This window comes from Mesoplodon mirus (assembly GCF_964341445.2).
Source record: "Mesoplodon mirus genome assembly, chromosome: 2".
In the NCBI taxonomy this organism is placed as follows: Eukaryota; Metazoa; Chordata; class Mammalia; order Artiodactyla; family Ziphiidae; genus Mesoplodon; species Mesoplodon mirus.
Window position 1 is genome coordinate 186,032,535 of NC_138977.1, and position 25,242 is coordinate 186,057,776.

Sequence of the window (25,242 nt, forward strand, 5' to 3'; positions counted from 1 at the left end):
GCTCCATTCAGTGTTTTTTTATTATGTACTCATATGAAAGCCTAGAAGTCTACAAAGAGTAAGCCTTACTAGTGTCAGCAATGAATTAAGCTATATGATTAGCAAACCTAAAACATAGAAAACACTAAATAAATGTCTTGATTCATTGAATAAGAGACATTTTTATTATACTTGTGAATGAAAGCCAAAAATGTTAATAACAGTAAAATTTAAAAAAAAACTTTACAGGTTGGAATAACTGTCCTTAATAACAAGACATTTAATAGTGAAAAATGTAGTGGGTTGTACTAAGCTCATACAATCAAATGTCTAAGAACGAGAGTGGAGAGATCATATTAAAATGGCAACACCTCAGAATGAGTTCACATTATGCAGAGGAAGTAAAGACATTATTTAGATGGAAGTAGAGTGTTCAGTGCAGAGGGGTTGATAATTCCACTGGTCCCATTGCATTTGTTGGAATCTCTGGATAATTGTTTACAGTTCTTAGTGCAACATTTAAAAGAATGGCTATGACAAAATTGAATATAATTGGAGAAAAGCAGTCGAGGCAATAAAAGCTTAAAACTAACATGAGGAATTTTCATGGTGGAGGAGAATTTTCCTCAAGAAAAATAGCACTGTTTTGTTATTGAGATTGTAGGTGCCAGCCTTGAGTTTGAGAATTCAGTATATTTCTATAATTTATGACTTTAGAAGAATAGGAAAGTGATGAAGAAAGTGTGAATATTGCTACAATTTCACTTTATAAAATATTTTCTTGTTTTCTATTTAGTTCAATTTATGATTTATTATATAATCATATATATTCATGCACTGATAGTATAGTACCTAATAAGTTTAAAAGTTTAAAGGTACTACTTTATAAAATTTGAAGTTAAGGGCAAGCAAAGAGCATATACATACTTTTATGGCTTGATGTCTCCCCTTCTCCTTAGAAAATGATGGAGCATCCTTAGATTGAGAAATAAGCTATAATCCTTGCTTCTTAAAACACTTCAAGTGAAAAGAAACAACACTGAGACTGCTGTCTTACTATCACTCTGAAAGGAATAGATGAGATAATATCCAAAGAATGTGTAATGTAATAATGGATCAGTATAGCTCTATCCCTTGATATTTTCAAAATGATTGTACAGTAACTTTCTGCTATCTATAACCAGTGAGAGTGTACAAGGTAGTGATGGTAGAACAATCTGTCTGTGAATATTTAATGATAAACATATTCTATTATAGATTAAGAATCTTGTTCTTCTGAAGATAAAATTGCAATAACTTTAAAACATCTTTTGCTTTCTGTGATTTGTTGAAACTATCAGCATAGTATCAGAAGAAAAGTATGTATATTTTCTTGAGTTTTTAAATTTACCTTACACACAAATCAGACTAAGTTGAGAAAGTTAAATGTGAGAATTATGCAATAAAATTATTTAAAATCTTGAGTTCAAAAAGTGAGATTTGAGCATGCTTCAGGACATAGGGCATGGCTTTCAATCCTTGAACATAAAAAAAGACAGAAATAAGTTAGGGTCTGCTTTACCTTGGAGATACATTTTTTTTAATATTATAGAGACCGTGAGTATTTATGGCAAGAAAATGAACACATAAATTAATGAGTGAATCAAATAGAAAAGGATATAATTCTGTATCACCAAAGTGAAACTTTAACACTGATTAAATCCAAATCTTTGCCCCTCCTTGGATCTGTAACTGCACTGTGTGAATATGACTGGTCAAAACCACAATTTTTTTCCTCATTTAAAATTTAGGGTACTAAATCTCAGGTTCACCTTCATTGCTGCTTAGAAATCCTACTTTAGTTCATTCATTCTCCTATTTTCCTAGATAATAATTTATACTTCTCTTCTTTCAAACCTCTTATATTTCTTCTCCCATAATCATATACATGAAGTTTTCATGATTTTATCTAAGACAAACCACTCCAGTTCTACAAATATTACATCCTCTTGCCTTTGCCAACACAAGGCACTAGTTCTAGCAATTCTCTGTCTCCTTATACTTTATCAAATGTTACCTGTTTGTTGTATTTTTTCTACTAGCATTAATATCACACTAGAACCCCACATTTCCTTTTGTTAATAAAAAAAAAGGAATCCATCTTTTGTTTTTAGCTATGGAGTAAGAATATTTGAAATTACCCTTCCATCACAAACAAACAAAAAACTAAAAAACCTATAGAAAACAAACATTTTTCAGAGGTTAAAAAGCAAGCAGCATGAGACTATGATCCCTGAGAAGGAGGAAAATGAGTTTATCCCTATATAAGCTAGACTGTGTACACAGAGGTATTTTCCAGATTGTGAAGGAGAAAGAGAAACCCTAAGCAGAAGATTTAACAGAATTCTGGGAGGCCAACACAGATTTTGAGAGCATAGTGCCCAATAGAAGAGGGCTGCATAGAGAAAGAATGCCAGAAACTTGCATAGGGATTTCTTTGAGACTTTAGCCAAATACATATCTGAGAATGTATAGGATAAAACCCTGTGAGGTCAGGAAAGAAGAAATTCTATGGAAAGAAGCTGAAAGCTGAACAATTCACAGGTTTTACATAGGGCTGGGGATCATTCAAGTTCTCACCAGCCAAAGTGGACAGATCTTATTGAATACATGGGGCATTCAGTAGAGAATGTAGACGGGTCGTGACTAAGAAGTGGCACTAGTACAAGAGTAAAGGCTTTTCTTGAGCTTCCCTGAAAGAAATTGTAAAAAATAAAGCCTGAAAGGGTCAAACTGACCTGCAATAACTTAACCGCCTACTAGGGAAAAAACTCATAAACTTGAAAGAAATACACACACGGACAATCTAGTATTCAACAGTATAAAATGTCTATCATTCAAAGAAAAATTTCTAGATATATAAAGAAGCAGAAAATGTGCCATAACCTGAAGAAAAAGCAATAAAAATAGACACAAACTCAGAGATAATAGTATCATAAAAAAGAAAATATCATCTATTATAAGTATGCTCCATGTGCTCAAAGATGTGAGCAAAAACATGACCATAATGAGGGAAGAATTGGAAAATATAAATAAGAACCAAATGGGACTTCTGGGGACGAGAAATATAGTATCTGAAGTGAAATTTCTTTGGATAAAATTAACAGATATGACACCGCAGAAGAAACAGTTAATTTAAATGCATAACAATAGAAATTAAATGAAATTTAATTTGGAAATTTCATTTCCAAAATGAAAACCAGAAAATATGATTGGGAAAAAACACAGAGTTATGAGAAATTATCAAGCAATTTCACATATGTGTTAAGTGAAGTCCCAAAATGTGTGGGGCAGGGGAAGGAAAATTATTCTCAGAAATAATGGCTGATATTTGTAGTGAGGTGGATGGACCTAGAGTCTGTCATACAGAGTGAAGTAAGTCAGAAAGAGAGAAACAAATACTGTATGCTAATACATATGTATGGAATCTAAAAAAAAAAAATGGTTCTGAGGAACCTAGGGGCAGGGCAGGGATAAAGACGCAGATGTAGAGAATGGACTTGAGCACACGGGGAAGGGGAAGGGGAAGCTGGAATGAAGTGAGAGAGTGGCATGGACATATATATACTACCAAATGTAAAATAGATAGCTAGTGGGAAGCAGCCACATAGCACAGGGAGATCAGCTCGGTGCTTTGTGACCACCTAGAGGGGTGGGACAGGGAGGGTGGGTGGGAGATGCAAGAGGGAGGAGATATGGGGATATATGTATATGTATAGCTGATTCACTTCATTATAAAGCAGCAACTAACACACCATTGTAAAGCAATTATACTCCAATAAAGACATTAAAAAAAGAAAGAAAGAAAGAAAGAACGGCTGAAAATCTTCCACATCTACAAAAATTAATGAAGTCCAAGCAGGTCAAACACAACATTAAGGCATACTATCAACTTGCTGCCGTCCGATGATAAAGGAAAAAAATCTTAAAAGCAGTTGGAGAAAAAAAGCATATACAGAGAAAAAAAGATAAGAATTACTACAGATTCCTTTTCAGGAATTATGCAAACAATTAGAAAATGGCATGACATATTTTAAAGTGCTGAAGGAAAAAAAGTCAAGCTCTGAGAGTTAGATATTGCAGTACATGTTAACATGTTGGCAGGAGGTGGTGGCTCCATAAATTAATAGCCTAAAAAGCCTAAGAGTGAAGTTCCTGCTTCTCACTCTCCATTTCTTTCCAAAGCCTAAAACCAGATAGCTGGAGTGCAAGCCAGAAAGTGGCCTCGTTCTAATACAACTGGGTTCCTCAGCCCAAAGTTGCCCATCCATGTATTAAATAACTGTCATGAATGTTTCCTAATTTTTCATTTTTAAAAGTAAAATGAATAATATAAAAAAACAGAATATAAGCTTCTTGGGGGTGGGTCTATTTATTTTATTCTCCACTTATTCACATCACTAAGAAGGACGGATAGCATATTGTCGATACAAAAATATTTGTTTTGAATGAATGAATAAAAGTAAGTACTGTAGTTTACCACTCAGAATAGCATTAATATTTTATGTTTACTACCATATTTTCTTAAAGAAGATAAAAATATTACAAATGAAAGTAGTTTCTTTTAACAACCACTTTTTTTTTTCTTTTCTTTTTTTTTTTTTTGTGGTATGTGGGCCTCTCACTGTTGTGGCCTCTCCCGTTTCAGAGCACAGGCTCTGGACATGCAGGGTCAGCGGCCATGGCTCACGGGCCCAGCTGCTCCACAGCATGTGGGATCCTCAGACTGGGGCACGAACCCGTGTCCCCTGCATTGGCAGGTGGACTCTCAACCACTGCACCACCGGGGAAGCCCAACAACCACTTTTGATTTTAAATTCACTTCACCTATTTCTAGAGGCAATCCTATCATAAATTTGGTATGTTTTCTTTTTGTCATCATTATTCCCTTGCAGATAGATAGCTATAAAGACAGATATAGATTCACTATGTATAGATATATACTCAAGCACATGCAAACACAGATTCATCCTGTCTTCTGTCATTAACACTTATCTGGCAAATCTCCATAAATGCTATTTAAGGCACTGCACAGTTCTAGGGGAAGCCATTCATGTTGTGCTAATGTGGATATCGTTGCTTTTACACTAGACATATTCTGTATCTACTTCTTTCATGTAATATATTTTTTACATAGTTCATGCCTTATCATTGCTATGTAGTATTTCATTATATGAATAGGCCATATTTAATTTATCTATTCTCTGAGTGATAAACTTCTAAGTTGTTTGAATTCTCCAGTGTTACAAAAATGCTGCAAAAATATGTTTATATATGCATCTTTTACAAGGTCCTGTGTAAAAGTTTCTCAAAGGGTGTGTTCCTAGAGATGAAACTGGTGGGTCATAGGATATATTCCTTTTCAATTTTATTGGACGTTGTAAAATTACTCCACAACTCACAACAGGCTGAACCATTTTAGTGTCCAACTATCCATATATGACAAAACCACTTTCCATATATCTTCATCAATACTTACAAGGACCAAATGTTAATTTTTGCCCATATGAAAAATGAAAACTTTTCTCATTATTGTTTTAATCGAATCCTTTAATAGGTTGAGCATGTTTTCCAAGGTTTATTAGGTATTTGTCTCTTTTGGGAATTACCTGTTCTTGTCCTTTGCCCTTTGTAGTATGTTTTTACACTTTGAATTCTCTTTAGAATGAGGCAAACTTCTGATTACATAGTGGCAGTAAGTAAATATTTGTTCATAGAGTTAGGAAAAGTGCGTTCTGCTGGTGTTTGAAGAAATTGTCCTTTTCCTCCTCTTTGAGCTGTTTTTTTTTAAAAAGACTCGAGTTTTAGAGCAGTTTTATGTTCACAGGAAAATTGAGAGGAAGGTACAGAGATTTTACATGTTGCTCCTGCACTCACACCTGTATAGCCTCCCCCACTGTCAATGTCCCCCACCAGAGTGGTACATTTGTTACAACTGATGATCTGTGTGCTGTTTTCTGAATCCTGAATATGGTAGATATGGGAGCCAGGATGGTTTAATGTGAGAGCCTGTGCTTTGGAGTCAGGTAGACTTGGGTTTTGGTCCTGGCTCTTTCACTCAATTATAATGTAACATTGGAAATTTACTCAGACTTTCTGACATTTGGATAATAATTAGTAGCTCATAAAGTTCCAAGTATTAACTTGAGAAAGTAAGTATAAAGCACTTAGAACAGTGATTGTAAAGTAGAAAATGCTTAATAATAATAATTGCTTTTTTCCACACCCTTTATCCCAAACTACATATGTAAATAAACATTGCTTTGGTCTGATGAGATGTCCAGTTAATCTTTTTCATCAAATGTTACATTAAAACCCCATCCAGGTATCTGGAAGGCCTACTAGTATGCTTAATCTGCAACTAGGTGTATTTTTCTTTCCGGGAAAACTTAACTCTCGAGTTTACACTAAAAAGTCTAAACAACCAATCAAAATAAGTGTTGCAGTTGTGGTTGATAACGTTTCTTATTGTGCCCTTTTAAACTTAACATGTTGAACCTTGCTTTTTATATTACAATCTTAGCCATACACAAATGGGGGCTGGAGCGGGACAGTTGCAATGCCTGTGGCTAGTTTGCAGGGAGTTTTGAGGAAAAGTAGAACTATTACATGCTGACACATCTGTCCTTCCTTCAAATTTTGCTGAATTATCTATTTCTTGAGAATAAGAGTTATACTTTTAGACCTTGCACTGGCTTCTAGTCTAGTGGCCTTTATTACTAGAAACTTAAAGAATATTCAGTAATGGTGTTAAGTTTTTCCTTGAGAATTTAAATGTGCGAACACGTGGACAGCAGGGGTCACAGTTGTCTTAGATTAACATCAAAAAACTGGTGTGCACATGATTCTTGTTTGTTTTTGCTGCTGTTTTTAGATTTATAGAATAATAGTTTTAAGAACTGAGTTTGGTTGGGTTTGAAAATTGCAGTCTTTGGACATATTAAGAGGCTTAAGATCTTGTCTTTCCCCCATTCTGCATATGTGCATAATTGTCTTCAACATTGCTTTTCAGAGAAAAATTTTCATCCTTAGACAGCTAAGTTCTGAACAATGGTATTCTTTTAATCACCGCCAAACCAAACAGGAATTTTCATTAGGGACTTTTAAATTTTCTGATCAAAGTTCCTGAAAACAGTTTTTGAAAAAATGAGTTTCATATTTTACAGTATGGTAAAAATGATTTCTCTCCTCTACTTTGAAGAAATGAATGAAGTTACATTAAAGCTATAGTTGCTAGGAAATTATTGTAGCTCATTATTTGCCAGTGATTGGTTAGGATAGATATGTTTACCTAAGTCTCTGCATCACTTAACTGTAATACATCATGAGAGCTCTTACAGCCAGGAAAATTGAATGCAGTATTTGATGCAGCAAATTATGCAGTTAGTTCATAACTTTTTTTTTTTTTTTTTTGTGGTATGTGGGCTTCTCACTGTTGTGGCCTCTCCCGTTGTGGAGCATGGGCTCCAGACGCGCAGGCTCAGTGGCCATGGCTTACGGGCCCAGCCGCTCCGCGGCATGTGGGATCTTCCCGAACCGGGGCACGAACCCGTGTCCCCTGCATCGGCAGGCAGACTCTCAACCACTGCGCCACCAGGGAAGCCCAGTTCATAACTTTTTGATTCAAAAATATTTGTAGGAGATCAACGTACTAGATAAACACAAAGGGGCATACTATTTATTGTAGACTAAAGGAGGGTAACAAAGCAATGATGAAGATATGCAGTAACTGCAAATCATATTGCTAGTGAGAGTGAAAACTAGTACAACTCCTTGAAAGACTTGTTTTTGGCAGTACCTATTAAAGCTGATCATATACATATGTAGCCACTCTACCCTTAAAAATATACCCCACACTTTTTTTTTTTTTTTTTTTTTTGCGGTACGCGGGCCTCTCACCGCTGTGGCCTCTCCCGTTGTGGAGCACAGGCTCCGGACGCGCAGGCCCAGGGGCCATGGCTCACAGGCCCAGCCACTCCGCAGCATGTGGGAAACCTCCCGGACCGGGGCACGAACCCGCGTCCCCTGAATCGGCAGGCGAACTCTCAACCACGGCGCCACGAGGGAAACCCTCACCCCACACTTTTGTAGTTGTCCTAAATCAAAAACTATCTGAAAATCCATCAACATGTTATACTTCCATATAAAATTAAAAAGACCAAGAGTGTAATGATGAATTTGTTCTATTAATAAAGAATGGTTGGATGGTCTCGGTGCTTGGTGATATCTTCTTTTCTTTTTTATAAATTTTTATTTATTTTGTTTTTGGATGTGTTGGGTCTTTGTTGCTGTGCACGGGCTTTTCTCTGGTTGCGGCGAGCGGGGGCCGCTCTTCATTGCAGTGTGCAGGCTTCTCATTGCGCTGGCTTCTTTTGTTGTGGAGCACGGGCTCTAGGCGCACGGGCTCAGTAGTTGTGGCGCATGGCTTAGTTGTTCTGTGGCATGTGGGATCTTCCCGGACCAGGGCTCGAATCCATGTCTCCTTCATTGGCAGGCAGATTCTTAACCACCGTGCAACCATGAAAGCCCCGCTTGGCAATATCTTTATACACTTTCTCCATTGCTCAGCATGAGATCCTTAATTTGCATGTCCACAATCATGTCGTTGCCAGTGCACTTTGTGTTGCTTATATTAAGAAAAAGTTATTCCTTTGAACTAAACTTATAGAAGACTGATGAATATATTAAGGTAGATGCATTAATTTACAATAAGTAATATTCTTTTTTATCAACTGGAATATTCAAGTCCCTTGTTCAGGTAAAACTATTATTGTGAAATTAATAATTAGAAGTTGGTTTTAGTGAGTACAGAATGAGTGCAGAGGCAGGTGAATAATAATGAGGAGTTTTTCTTTATAATATGTCAATGCCCAATGATTTATTTCTTTTATATGACAAAGTTGTTTTTTTCCCCTAGTGTCTGTGTTAGTATCTTCTGGATGTAGTCTCATTCTGTAGAATGCTGTATACACAGTGCTTGCTCTTAATCCTTTTCATTTATTTTCAGGCTGACCATTTTGTTTTTAGTCATCGTTTTTTTCATTATTTTCAAAATGATATGAGCATTTTCCTTATGGTCATGTCATCTTTTTTTCCCCATTGTCTGTAGAGGGCAACGTATATGAAAAAGTTTCAGACAACTGCAGATATATCTTAGTTCTGTATACCTGAGATGATATCCAGATCACCTTGGAACATTCACAGCTCTTTTTGGTCACACATTAATGATTTCTTAGTGTACTCCCCCACATGGTTAATCATATTCTTTGATTGGGGATGTGTTCAAAGGGCCATCTCAATTTCAAATTCTTTGGGGCTAACTTGTGCTCTCACTTATGAATCTCTGATATTATTATTATTATTATTATTATTTTGGCAGTACGCAGGCCTCACACTGTTGTGGCCTCTCCCTTTGCAGAGCACAGGCTCTGGACGCGCAGGCTCAGCAGCCGTGGCTCATGGGCCCAGCTGCTTCTGGCATGTGGGATCTTCCTGGACCGGGGCACGAACCCATGTCCCCTGCATCGGCAGGCGGACTCTCAACCACTGCGCCACTAGGGAAGCCCTATTATTATTTTTTAAATTTATTTTTCTATTGAAGTATAGTTAATTTACAATGTGTTAATTTCTGCTGTGCAGCAAAGTGACTCAGTTATACACATATATACATTCCTTTTTGTACTCTTTTCCATTATGGTTTATTCCAGGATATTGAATATAGTTCCCTGTGCTATACTGTAGGACCTTGTTGTTTATTCATTCTCTATATAATAGTTAGTGCATCTACTAACCCCAGACTCCCAGTCCATCTCTCTTTCATCCCCCTCCCCCTTTGCAACCACAAGTCTGTTCTCTATGTCTATGAGTCTGTTTTGTAGGTAGATTCATTTGTGCTATATTTTAGATTCCACATATACGTGATAGTATATGGTATTTGTCTTTCTCTTTCTGACTTAGTATGATAATCTCTAGTTGCATCTATGTTGCTGCAAATGACATTATTTTGTCCTTTTTTATGGCTGAGTAGTATTCTCATATTACTGAAGTAGTTAAGCTATTTTCACTTCTTTATAACTGGAAGAAACATTAAAATGTCATTGTTCTTTCCCCCTGTTCCAACTACATTAACATAAACCAGTTCAACTAGATGAGAATATATTCTACTTTGAAGAAGTATTTTTCAGGGAAGACAACACAGTTATAACACAGTTGTTCTCAAAACCATTTTTTTTTTAACTAGTTCTAGAATGGAGGAGAGAAAGCAGTAGCACTAATTGTGAAGACAGAGCAATAAACCTAGTAATATTGTGGGGAGAAACTCGGTTTCCACTTAATTTGCAGAAGTACTTGATGATTCAAAAAATTGCAGGCAAATTTCCTCTTGCTACTCATCACTTCTTGCTCATCCATTTTTAAAGTCAAGCAGCCACAGGGACCAAATACAACAGAATGAGAGGATGATTACAAACCCCTGTACTGGGATGTTGGTATTTTCTAAAAATTCCTCAGAAGAGGCCCTTAACTTCAGCCCAAGATCTGAAGGCACACATTCAAGCAACCGAGCAGTACCCAAAAGAAGGATGTAACTTGTCTGCATAGAACTAACCACAGACAGCTGTGGAATCCAAGTCAGCAGGGGTGACAGTATTACATTCAAGCATGCTGACCTTGCCACATTTTTACAGGATGAAACTAGAGCAACTAGTTAAATGATGTTGAGGGTAAAGTCAGAAATATAGCAAGGTCAGGTACCTCTGGTTAGAGAGCAAGCATAAAAGTCAGTATAGATAAAATACTTGCCTTTTAGAGGATTTTGAGTATAGAATATTTAACATTTCCACTGAAGTTCATGATGAAGCATGACAATGAGCAAAGGAGATTGAGTTCAAACATTTGAATGCTTGAATATAAAACCATATTATAGAGGTGGAGAAAAGGAAACTAATTTTAGAAATTATTTCTTGTTGACCTGGTTACTTCAACTGGTGATCATGATTAGATATAATATTGATAAGATAAAATGATGATATTTACAAAAATTAATTCCTCATTGCACCATGGAGGAATTTCCAATATATCTGAAAAATATTTTGTGCTTTCATGAATGGTGGATTCCTGAACTTGGATGTTTTTGTTTAATGAAGATTCACTCATTCACTTATACATGTATTCATTCATTCAATGCCTACCCTATTCTAAATGCTTTGCTAGGTGCTATTAGAGGATTCAAAGATGTCTAAGAAATAATCCATGTGCTGTAGGCATTTATGACTTGGTAATTTATTCTGTATCACTGACTAAGTAAGTATAGTTTAAATCCAAATTAAATTCATGCCAGAAGAGCTGTATTAGTAACTTGTGCCTCAGAAGAAAGGACAATTAATTCTTCTTATCAGGGAGAGCTGCAGAGAGGAGGTGACTTTTTAACTGGGTCTAAAATATAACTAGTATTTTAATGTCAGGGAAGGGTGCAGAGGACAGCCTTGGCTAAGAGAACAGCAGTAACAAAGATACAGAGTAATGTTCCTGGTGTGCTCTGGCCTCTAGAGGTGGTTTTACATTGTGATGCTCAGTAGGGTATGAAATGTAGTGAGATGGGAGAGAGTTGATTAGGAAATACACCAGTCTTTTATAAAGAGAGAAGCTGTAGTCATTTCTCTGACATTTAGCAAACTGAGTTTAATACCGAATCTATCAAAATAACTGAGAGTAAAGTGTTCTACAAACTCATTTGATCTAGAGGGAATCTCAGAGATTATCTGGTTTAACATCTCTCTTTCTGTTTCTTTCTCTCCCCAAAAAAGAGACTCATAGAGAGGTTAAGGATTTTTAATCAAGACCATACAACCAAGTTGGTTAGGTATGAAATATCTCAGGTTGCTGGAGTTGTTCTGTAGCTGTTTTGACCACGGTAGGTAGAAGAGAGGCTGCTGGGCTGTGAGGCAGAGTAGAGATCCACAGTAGAGTTAGTCCTCATCACTGAAGGTAAAGAAGGCATTAAGTTCCGTTTTTTTAAGTAGATGGTGGTCTAAATTTGATGTAGGCAACTCCTCAACATAGCAGTTATGCTGGGAGGTGCATTTTCGGGTTTCTGAATTGAACCGTTCATAACAACTGCATCATAGTACATCCAGGTAGTCAGATTCGTGTCCTCTGAGGCAGTTCACTACACCATTTACTTGACCAAACATGGACATCTGCTTCAAATTGATCCAGTAACATGCCTTTCCTGGGAATGGGATCGGGAAGGCTGAGATGAAAGATCATGTTAGGTAAATTCTAGTGCTGAAATCCTGACAAGCTGCAGCCAATTGTAAGAAGAGTTGGGAAAACAATAATGCCAGTAAGAAAAGGGAGAAAAAAGAGGAGAAGGGAGATGTTGTGCAGACAGAAGGAGAGACAAAGAGGAACAGAAGCAGAGCCTCAGTTGTACCTATCTGCAGCTCAGTTTCCCATTGCTCAGTGATACCTGATTTCACCTTTTCGTGTGACATGAGTGAGATCTGATATCTTTGCATGGGCCTCTGCTATATGCTGGCAAAGCAGCTTTGATCTGAAAAATCATTTCGTTACATGACTCTTTTTAACTTCAAATTGTGAATAACCCTTCTATTTCCCTTTGAGTTGTGTTTTCCCTACTTTTCTTCAAAATAAAACTGAACGAGAACCCCCTGAAAAACCCTACCTTATCCATTTTTTTTTATTTGGGGGAAAATGCTTACTTGCGTCTTCTTACATAGATCTGCTGAGTCAGGATTACCTCATCAAAGTACCACAAGACAGTGGAAACTGTCTGAAGCATTCTTGAGTCTTTCATGCACAAGACCAATGTGTGTTAGACAGAAAGGCTTGAATTGCCCCCTGGAACTGAACACTGCATCAACAACTCGCTTTCCTCCATCCATTGCAAAATCACCTTTCAGTTGAATGAATAACTTGAAAATCTGAACAACAGACGAGTTATCCTTAATGGTTTTCTTTTCCATCTTAATCATCAATCCATTGTCATTAAAGGGAGTAGTGGATCTTGACAGAGATGCTGAAATGAGCACTTTCTATTATAAGGAAAAAAATCTGTGTAGACACTGTGCTGGGGCAGCAGTCACAGAAACTTTCTTACTGAGCTTCTGGAGCTTCTGTCGGGATAATGAGCCATCATAAATCTTTCTAACTGGGAAGAAAATGTAGGTATTTAACTAGTTGGAGACTAAACAAAATATTAGGAGTGTATTTCAATTAAATACATTTATTTTTATAAACATTCATTTATACATATTTAAATATCTATATTTATAAACTACTTACAAATAATTTACTTACAAATTATAAACATGAATTTAGAAGACACCTCTTGACCACCCAAAATCATTTTGCCTAGGAAATAGCACATGTCCTATTTAGTAAAAATTGACTTGCCCCCTGCTTTCTGAAAAGAGTACTTTTCTATTTGTAAAGTTTTTAGCATGTTTATAAACAAACATACACATAGGAAAGGGCTTGAATTTGCCAGGATGTTCAAGATGTTCATTCACTGGAATCTTATCATAGACTTGCAGAAGATTTGGAAAGACCAAGAAGCAGTTTAATCCAGCCTTTAGGTTCTTGGAAAGAATGAGCCTTCTTAGGGAGGTTAGTACTGGAGATTAGTCACCAACTCTACTGCGCTTAATTCAGGGCACATTATGGGTTAATGCTTGTATTTCTGTCCCTTTCTTTGCTGAAAGGAAATAATCACCTACAAGACTCATCCTCATTAAACTACACATAAAGGACTAATTGCAGGTGGCTTTAACCAGGCAAAATAAAAGCAAATTCTGTCTGAGGCATATAGCTCAGCAGGTCTGCTCACCAGTGCTGTTCATGATTCTGTGTGTATGCTTAACTCTGAGCACTTGCTCGTAATTGACCTCTTCTGTTTTAGCAACAAGTCCCGAGATTGGATCCCTTGTCTACTGTATCCTGTGGTATGTGTGGAACTCCTTCTTTTCTTCTGAATTCAAAGGCTAGCTAGCCCCTTCTGACCAGCTGTCTCTCTGGCACCCTGTACTATAGTTGAGGCACCAAGAAAAAGGAATTAGGTTTCAGATACTGATGTCCACACATACCATTCCTTAGATGGTTACTTAGTCTTTGAGGTCTCACTGTCTTCATCTGTAAAATAGGAAGACTGAGAACTATGTTGCATAATTGTTTTAAGAAATAGGTAAACCATATATTTGATAAAATGTATATAAAGTGCCTAAAAATTCTAGACATATGGCAAGGGTCTCAGAAAATAGTAGTAAATTCTTGCTTGCATGAGAAAGTTGGCTTTGGATTCTCAGAGGGTCTATTATTATTACTATTATTATTATTATACCATAGCTAAAACACATGGTCAGATTTTCACATTTGGTAATGAACAAATACAGCAGTATTGAAAATGTATGTGCAAAGTACATCTCCTGCTTAGGCCCTGATTTAAATAATTACTTGCTGTTTTATGGAATACCCAAGACTAATCTTGTAGAATAAGCTTTCTAATATGAGATTTCAAAATACTGGCTCAGCATTTGAACTCATTTTTCCCCTAAAATAATAGTTATAAATACACACTGGAAGTGAAAAGTGATATTAAGGGGAACATTGCAGCCCTGTGGTCTCTGTTCTTTCATAAAAGAAGCATCTGCTTTTTATGCCCCCAGAATCACATCTCCTAGGTGCTGAGTACTAAAAAGCTATCTTTTTTTGGGAGAAAATAAAAATTAGTATTGTAAGTCTATTAACATAAAGGGAATGTACTTTAAGTTTATTCAAATTATGAAATGCTAAGAAAAGCAATTTGTGTTAATTTAAAGCCACTTAGCCTCACAGGGCTTTGACTGGAGTATAATTTAGGTTGTTTCTACACATATGTCAGCAGCTCTTGCTGGGCCTGCCATAGGCCCAGGGTTGTGACTATTGGTAAAATGATTTAAGAGATGAGATGTGCACCTTAGATAGGTTCTCAGAATTTATTGTCCAAAGAGAGGCCTGTGACTAAGGGAAGAGAAATGGTCATTCCATTTATCTATCATCTTCCTTCACTTAGAGAATTAGGGTCCTAAATGAATATGTTATAGTGTCCTAGAGAGAACATGGTGTCCTGGTTAAAGGAGTCTGGAGGATAGTGCAACTGGTCTCTGCACATCTTTGGATCCTGGGATTGTATGTAAGTGATACAGGCATACCTCCTTTTATTATGCTTCACTTTATTGCACTTTGCAGATACTGTGATTTTTACAAATTGAAGGTTTTTGGTAACCCTGTGTCAGGCAAGTCTATTGGCATCATTTTTCCAGCAGCATTTACTCACTTTGTGTCTCTGCATCACATTTTTGTAATTCTTGTAATATTTCAAACTTTTTCATTATTATTATATATGAATATGGTCATTGATCTTGATGTGCCTTGTGTGACTCGATGAAGTCTCAGATGTTGGTTAGCATTTTTTACCAGTTAAGTATTTTAAATTAAGGTATGCACATTTTTTAGACATAACATTATTGCACACTCAATAGACTACATTATAGTGTAAACATAACTTTCATATACACCAGGAAGCCAAAAAATTTGTGTGGTTCACTTTATTGTGATATTTGCTTTTTTTGTGGTAGTCTGGAACCTGCAATGTCTCCATGGTATGCTTGTATTTATATTTGAGTTGCTGAGAAAATGAGGTTTTTACTTATCATTGTCAGAACCTTAAAAGTACACTTAGATTTGAGCCCTAGCTCAAATTACTGTTATGGGTTGAATTATGTCCTCCTCAAATTCATGTGTTAAAGCCCTAACCCCCAGTACCTCATGATGGACTTTATTTGAAGTTAGGGTCTTTACAGAGATAATTAAGTTAAGATGAGGTCATTAGGATGGACCCTAATCCAGTACAACTGTTGTCCTTATAAAAAGGGGGAATTTGGAGGCAGATACACACATAGTGAGAATGCCATGTGAACATGAAGATAACCACCTACAAGCCAAGGAAAGAAGCCTGGAATAGAACCTTCCCTCACAGCCCTCAGAAGAACCAACCCCGTGAACATCTTGATTTTGGACTTCTAGTCTATAGAATTTTGAGACAATAAATTTCTGCCACTCAGATTGTGGTACTTTGTTATGACTGCCCTAGTAAACTAATACAATTACTTATTAGCTGTGTGACTTTGACAAATTAATTTTCAAAAAAGCCTGAGTTCTCCCCATTGTAAAATGGGAATGATAAAAAGAGAATTGTTTAAAAGAATGAGTTCTGAGGTGAGTCCTTGTGTTCACATTCCAGCTCTACCACTTAATAGAAGTGTAACCTTGAGCAAGTTGCTTAAAACCTTTCTCTGCCTTAGGGTTTTAATTTGTAACATGAAGATAGTAATAGTACCTATCTCATAGGTTTGGTGTGAGGATTGAATGAGTTCATGTGTATAAAGCATCTAAGACTATCTGGTACTTGCTAAGTGCTCAATAAATATCAGCTAATATTGGTCATTTGGAGGATAAGTTAGTATGTATAAAACATACTGCATAGTACCTGATACATAATAAAGTCCTAGTAAATGTTTATTATTATATTAGTTTTTTCCTACTAATCATCTTAAGTGGTCCTAATAACATTAAAAAGAATTCAGAACTTTGAAAAATTGAAATTATAAAAGCTAGTGATTATTAATAATTACATATTAATAAAAACAATGTAGAATTTTATTTCAATTATTGCCTGTAAGATCTTGAAAAGCTGCCATTTTTCATATTCAACAATACAAATTTGTACTCATTTTTGAAGATCTTATTCATGTCGTTATTTTTGTTTTTATGTGTTTCTTAAAATATGTCATGGATTTTACATTTTCCTTCAGTGGAGCTAGAGCAGAGTTTTCTATAACTAATATTTCACTTAGAATATCTTCAATATTATGCTATATAGGGGGATGCTTGTTTCCTTTACTTTTACTCTCTTCATTTTCCCTTTTCTCCCATAAAATAGCATTAAGCTATACTTGATGAAATTAAGATATAAAGACTTCATGATTTATTAAAATGATAGTCTGTGGTTAAGACAAAATTCTTAGTAAATGGCTTCAACTATCAAAAATAAGTAACTTTTTAAAAAATTTTAAAAAAATTATTTTTTTTGGCCGCGTTTGGTCTTCGTTGCTGTGCGTGGGCTTTCTCTAGTTGTGGCGAGCAGAGGCTACTCTTCTTTGCAGTGCGCAGACTTCTTATTGTGGTGGCTTCTCTAGTTGAAGAGCACGGACTCTACATGCACAGGCTTCAGTAGCTGTGGCTTGTGGGCTCCAGAGTGCAGGCTCATTAGTTGTGGTGCACGGGCTTAGTTGCTCTGTGGCATGTGGGCTCTTTCCAGAGCAAGTCTCGAACCCGTGTCCCCTGCATTGACAGGTGAATTCTTAACCACTGCACCACCAGGGAAATCCTGAGAAGTGACTTTTGAACTGATATATACACTACCAAATGTAAAACAGATAGCTAGTGGGAAGCAGCCGCATGGCACAAGGAGATCAGCTCCGTGCTTTGTGACCACCTAGAGGGGTGGGATAGGGAGGGTGGGAGGAAGTCACAAGAGGGAGGAGATATGGGGATATACGTATATGTTTAGCTGATTCACTTTGTTATAAAGCAGAAAGTAACACACCATTGTAAATCAATTATACTCCAATAAAGATGTTTTAAAAAAAAAGAACAAAAGAAGATACTTCATGGTGACTGAAAGTATTTTCTTTTTAAATTCTCAATTCATATCTCAGTTAAGGAATCAAAACTTTTTCTTCAGGGAGAAACTTCTTATAGTTCAGGCCTTTATAATTCAAAGTTACACCAAGTGGATTGCAAAATAGTCTATTAGCTCCCAAATGGGTTGCAGGTGCCGTTGTCCAGCACAAGGAAGAATAGCAAACACTAATTGACTGCATAGTGAATATATTATGCTTGCTGTAGTGTGGTGAAAAGCCATTCCACAGTGGAGAGGAGATGTCTCCTTGTCTGTTTATTGTTTCTCTTTTTTAAAATTAGGTATGTCAGTCAAGGTCCCAGGTGGAATATAGATGTCTTACTCAAGGGGTATCTGAAGAGTTGGAGGGGTTATTTATAGAGATGTGGGTAGAATAAGGAAATCAACAAGAAACATAGGATAGTAAAAGTGAAAACCTGTTACCACTTCTAGGCATAAAAGGGCAAGGAGAGGGAACAGTTACCTGAACCCACAGGAAATATAGCTCTGGCAAGAGTTGTGCCTTTACACAAGAGGAAAGTACCACAGCCAAACAGCATCCTGGCAGAAGGGAATAGAGGCAGTAAATTCCTTGACTTGTTTATGTTCCCACCTTCTGATCCCCTGTAGAGCCTCCCAGCAGTTGAGTGCGGGAAGCCAGAGAACTAAGGAGCTTAGTGACCAAAGTTCTTGCCAGTCAGTCTCCTGAGGCACAAAATAGGGCACAGAATTGCTGAAAATGGATCTGGAAGGACAAACTAAGATAAAATGCATGTAGAAGTTTTGTTATTCTAAGTTAAAGCTGTATCTTAAATATGTGACTCAGTTACACATTGATTAGAATAGCAGTGATCATTTCTCAAATAACTCAAACGGGCCTTGAATTCATTCTTTTATACTCCATAATAATCTTGATCCACAAAAAAATAATATTTGATATATTCTGTTCAAATGTTTTCTTCCTGCTGGTGGGCTATTAAATATAAGTGAAATATTTGTCATAACTTAGTGCTTTACTGATTATGCAGCTGAATATTCACGTTTGTTTGCACCTAGAAAGTTCTTGATATCAGGCATAATCATCATCCTTGTATTAAAGATAAAATGATGCTTTGTTGAAGAGTGAGACTGGCATGCTGTTGGGTGACCGATTGAGCATTAATCTTACCATAATCGTTTCTGTTTGCTTAGTCATCACATCAAATAAGCATTCTAGTCTTGGTGATTTGACATTTAACTGCTGGGAGCACTTAAAAGCTAAGCCAACCACATGGTGAGTGATTAATAAGAGTGTAATTCTGGAGTCCTAATGCCAGTGTTTCAACTGCAACTCAGCAATGAGAAAGCTTGGATGAGTACCTTAACATTTTAAAGTTTAGTTTTCTGATTTATAAAATAGACTCAATAATATTATCCATGTTTTAAGGTGATTTATAAGGATTAAACAAAAATATAAAAATATTTAATATAATGTTTGGTACATGAAATAATTATGAGAAATACTGAATTTACCATCTGGACAGAATCTATAACAAATATAATTAATCTGGGTTAATATTGGGCCTACAGTGTTTAGAAGAGTGTCCTCACTAATGTGAGATTATATACACAGTGGAAAACATGCCATATTCTTGAGGCAGCATGAAGTATGGTAGGAGGAAAATGATAAAAAAATTATAGAAACAAGGAAAGGAAGAAAATATAAGAGAATCTCCAAAATCAAAGAGTTAGAGCCACTCTCCTATTCTTCAGAAGTGAAATCAATTGACTACTGAAAGTGTAGATGTGATTTTTTCATCACAATGTTATAAAATTTTAAAAAATATATAAGATTAGACTAGTTGGAATTCTTCTCAAAACAGTCCATGAGATGGGCTGGAGAGTAAGGATTGACATGAAAAATATTTCTTCCTCTAGGCATATAAAACTTGAATTCTAGTTCTATGATTACCTGTGACTTTGAATGAGCCACTTTTCTGAAATTCAGCTTCATTTTGTGCACAGAATGAGTTGGACAGAAGCAACAGTTTTCAAAATATCTTCCAGAAAAATTGGATTCATTAGTTAAACAAGTTTGGGAGATAGTGCATTCTATATCTCCCTCTCAGAAATTCCTATAGTATGTGTATTCATTAAAAATTCAAAAAACATTCAGAGATATACTGTAGCAAGGGAAAAAAATAAAAGCAGTTCAGTTTTGCTTAACCTTATTTTAAATTTATTCATCATGAGATTTTTTTCCCATATAACATCTATTAATATCATATAAACTACTAATAAAGGGCTTCCCTGGTGGCTCAGTGGTTAAGAATCCGCCTGCCAATGCAAGGGACACGGGTTCAAGCCCTGGTCTGGAAAGATCCCACATGCCGTGGAGCAGCTAAGCCCGTGCGTCACAACTACTGAGCCTGCGCTCTAGAGCCCACGAACCATAGCTACTGAGCCCATGTGCCACAGCTACTGAGACTGTGCTCTAGAGCCCCCACCCCACAACTACTGAAGCCTGCATGCCTAGAGACCATGCTCCACAACAAGAGAAATCCTCACACCACAACAAAGAGTAGCCCCCACTTGTTGCAACTAGAGAAAGCCTGCGTGCAGCAACAAAGACACAATACAGCCAAAAATAAAATAAATAAATTAAAAAAAACCAAACTACTAGTTAAGAAATACCTTATTAGAGGACTTATGTGCTCTTACAAGTCTTGGAATCTAATTCTTGAACTCTGTTTTATGATATAGTAACTACACAATAACTGTTAAAAATCCTGATTGATTTAATATCTCACTTCAGTTAGGTGAGTAAGGGTTAAGGAACAGGAGAATCCTGGACAATTCATTTCTTCTTCTGCCTGAGACCTAAAGGAAAATAGATAATTAAATCTGATTCCCTGGAGTAAAATCAGCTTTTTTGTTGTTCTGTAGTATACAATGTGAAATCCTACATGACAGACTAGAGATGATTGGATGTATATGCATTTTAATGCACCTGTCATAGAGCACACTGAATACATAAATCTGTACTGAATACTTGCCATGTTGTTTTTAAAAAACCTACTTGTTAAATCCTAGTAAAATATAGCTATTATTTTACTGGTACAAGTATATAAATTAAAAGTATAAAAATAGAAGGTATGAGAGAATTGTTGCCACTTACTATGAACTTGTAAACAAACCCTATTCCTAGTCATTCCAAAATAGTATTTGCCTTCAGGAACCATAATATAAATTATCTTGGGTACTAACTGATCTTGTTATTGGGCACAAATACTCAAAATGTATGGGAAATATGCTTAGGACATTGGCTCTTCACTACCAAGCTCCAGAAGCAACTGCCAGAAGCATATTTTGTTACTACTTCAGCTCCACTCCATACCAAATTTTAGTTTCCATTGGTTGTCATCTCATCACTTAGAATAGACAAGGCTTCTCTACTTCTTACTTAAAAGGGCAAAATAAGGAAACAGTAACATCTACTTCTGGGTGTTCACGATAATGAAACAATGTTAGTTACCCTTCATTGAGCACTTCCTGTTTTAGACACTAATAGGTATTATGTTGAATTCTTTCAGCAAGCTGTGAAGTAGGCAATTTTGCTATCCACAATCTCATACAAGTTGAAGAGCTTGTCCAAAATTTAACATCTAGTAAATTCCTAAATCATGATTCAAATCCAGGACTGCCCCAGTGTTCTCATTCTGCCACAAACAGATTTAAATGACAATGACTACATGCACATGATCAGTTTGATACCACACATAGTGTAGTCCATGGTTTAGCAAATGGTGTATTCTAGAGAATGTTTCATGTACATTTGGAGAGACTATGTAGTCTGCTCTTTTGGGGTAGAATATTCTACCAATGACAGTTATATCAGTTTGGTGGCTATTGTTGTTCACATCTTTAATATTCTTACTGATTCAATGCAACTTGTTCTTTCAATTACTGAGAGGGGTATTGAAATATTCAACTTTAAGTGTTGAATTATCTATTTCTCTCTTCAGTTCTGTAAGTTTTTGCTTTGTGCATTTTGAAACTCAGTTGACACATGCATAAACCTTTATAATTTTTATATTTTCCTGATGCATTGATAATTTATCATTATGAAATTATTCTTTGTTTCTAGGAGTGTTGCTTAAGGTCTGTTTAGTATTAACATAATGTCTCCAGCTCTTTTATGATTACATTTTGTGTTTTTTTCCCCCATTCATTTACTTTCCACCTATTTGTGTGTATTCCTGTAGAGAGCATATGGTTGAATCTTGCTTATTTATTGTGTTTGACAATCTCTGCCTTTTGATTAGAATATTTTGTCCATTTATATGTAATATAATTGTTGCTATGTTTGGACTTACATCTGCCACTTTATTATTTTTTTCTATAGGTTTCATGTCATTCTTTACTCCTTCCTTTAATGTCATCTCTTTGTTTAACAGACATTTTTCTTTCTACCACTTCATTCCTCTGTTGATTTTGAACTATTTTTAGAGTTGTTTATTTAGTAATTGATCTAGAAATATGATATACAATCTTATCAGAGTTTTCTGCAGGTTAATACTAATGTAATTCTGGTAAAAATATAGCAACTTCGCTCTAATATAGCTCCATTTTCTGCCTCTCCTCTTATTTGTGCTAATATTAAATCATTGCTGTTTTTTCTTTTCTTTCTTTCTTTTTTTTTTTTTTTACAAACTTATGTTTTTTAGAGAAACTAAGGAGAAAAGAGAAAACATATATTGATATAGTGTCTTAGTTCAGTCTGCTGTAACAAAATACTGTAGAGTAGGTGGCTTATAAACAAGGAACATTTATTTCTTACAGTTCTGGAAGTTGAGAAGTCCCAGATGAAGGCAGTAGCAGATTTACTGTTTGGTAAGCACTTGCTTCCTGGTTTATGGACAGCTGTCTTCTTGCTGTGTCCCTGCACAGTGGGAAAAGCAAGAGATCTCTCTGGGATCTCTGTTATAAGGGCACTTATCCCTTTCATGATTTACCTCCCCAAGTCACCACCTCCTAATACAATCACATTGGGGGTTAGATCTCAACATGTGAATTCAGAGGGTGGACACAGTCAGTTAATAACATGTAGTCTTTTTTATTTGCTGACCTATTTTCTATTTCTTATGCTCTTCATTTCTTTGTATTAAAGTTGTTGTTTCATGTCATTTTCTTTCCACCTGAAAGACTTACTTTAGTATTTCTTGCAAGGCAGTTCTACTAGAAATAAATTCTCACTTTTTATTTATGTATGGCTCTCTTGGTTTCACCTTCATTTTTCTTTTTTTTAACATCTTTATTGGAGTATAATTGCTTTACAGTGGTGTGTTAGTTTCTGCTTTATAACAAATTGAATCAGCTATACATATACATATATCCCCATATCTCTTCCCTCTTGCATCTCCTTCCCTCCCATCCTCCTTATCCCACACCTCTAAGTGGTCACAAAGCACTGAGATGATCTCCCTGTGCTATGCGGCTGCTTCCCACTAGCTATCTGTTTTACATTTTGTAGTTTATATGTCCATGCCACTCTCTCACTTCGTCCCAGCTTACCCTTCCCCCTCCCCGTGTCCTCAAGTCCATTCTCTACGTCTGCATCTTTATTCCTGTCCTGCCCCTAGATTTTTCAGAACCATTTTTTTTTAGATTCCATATATATGTATTAGCATATGGTATTTGTTTTTCTCTTTCTGACTTACTTCACTCTGTATGACAGACTCTAGGTCCAACCACCTCACTAAAAATAACTCAATTTCATTTCTTTTTATGGCTGAGTAATATTCCATTGTATATATATGCCACATCTTCTTTATCCATTCAACTTTGATGGACACTTAGGTTGCTTCCATGTCCTGGCTATTGTAAATAGAGCTGCAATGAACATTTTTGTAAATGACTGTTTTTGAATTATGGTTTTCTCAGGGTATATACCCAGTAATGGGATTGCTGGGAGGTATGGTAGTTCTGTTTTTAGTTTTTTAAGGAACCTCCATACTATTCTCCATAGTGGCTATATCAGTCTACATTCTTACCAAGAGTGCAAGAGGTTTTCCTTTTCTCCACATCCTCTCCAGCATTTATTTTTTGTAGATATTTTGATGATGGCCATTCTGACTGGTGTGAGGTGATACCTCATTGTAGTTTTTTTTTTTTCCTTTTTTTTTTTTTTTTGCAGTATGCTGGCCTCTCACTGTTGTGGCCTCTCACATTACAGAGCACAGGCTCCAGATGCACAGGCTCAGTGGCCATGGTTCACGGGCCTAGCTGCTCTGCGGCATGTGGGATCTTCCCAGACCGGGGCACGAACCCATGTCCCCTGCATCGGCAGGTGGACTCTTAACCACTGTGCCACCAGGGAAGCCCCCTCATTGTAATTTTGATTTGCATTTCTCTAATGATTAGTGATGTTGAGCATCGTTTCATATGTTTGCTGGCAATCTGTTTATATTCTTTGGAGAAATGTCTGTTTAGGTCTTCTGCCCATTTTTGGATTGGGTTGTTTGTTTTTTTGATATTGAGCTGCATGAGCTGCTTGTAAATTTTGAAGGATCATCCTTTGTCAGTTGCTTCATTTGCAAATATTTTCTTCCATTCTGAGGGTTGTATTTTCGTCTTATTTATGGTTTCCTTTGCTGTGCAAAAGCTTTTAAGTTTCATTAGTCCCATTTGTTTATTTTTGTTTTTATTTCCATTTTGCTAGGAGGTGGGTCAAAAAGGATCTTGCTGTGATTTATGTCATAGAGTGTTCTGCCTATGTTTTTCTGTAAGAGTTTTATAGTGTCTGGCCTTACATTTAGGTCTTTAATCCATTTTGACTTTAATTTTAATTTTTTATTTTTTATTTTTCTGTGGTATGCGGGCTTCTCACTGTTGTGGCTTCTCCCATTGCAGAGCACAGGCTCCAGACACACAGGCTCAGTGGCCATTGCTCACAGGCCTAGCCACTCCGCGGCATGTGAGATCTTCCCAGACCAGGGCACGAACACGTGTCCCCTGCATCGGCAGGCGGACTTTGAACCACTGCACCACCAGGGAAGCCCTTGACGTTATTTTTGTGTATGGTGTTAGGGAGTGTTGTAATTTCTTTCTTTTACATGTAGCTATCCAGTTTTCCCAGCACCACATATGGAAGAGGCTGTCTTTTCTCCATTTTACATTCTTGCCTCCTTTATCAAAAATAAGATGACTGTATGTGCATGGGTTTATCTCTGGGCTTTCTATCCTGTTCTCTTCATCTATATTTCTGTTTTTGTGCCAGTAACATACTGTCTTGATTACTGTAGCTTTGTAGTGTAGTCTGAAGTCAGGGAGCCTGATTCCTCCAGCTCCATTTTTCTTTCTCAAGATTGCTTTGGCTATTCGGGGTCTTTTGTGTTTCCATACAAATTGTGAAGATTTCTGTTCTAGTTCCATGATAAATGCCATTGGTAGTTTGATAGGGATTGCATTGTAACTGTAGATTGCTTTGGGTAGTATAGTCATTT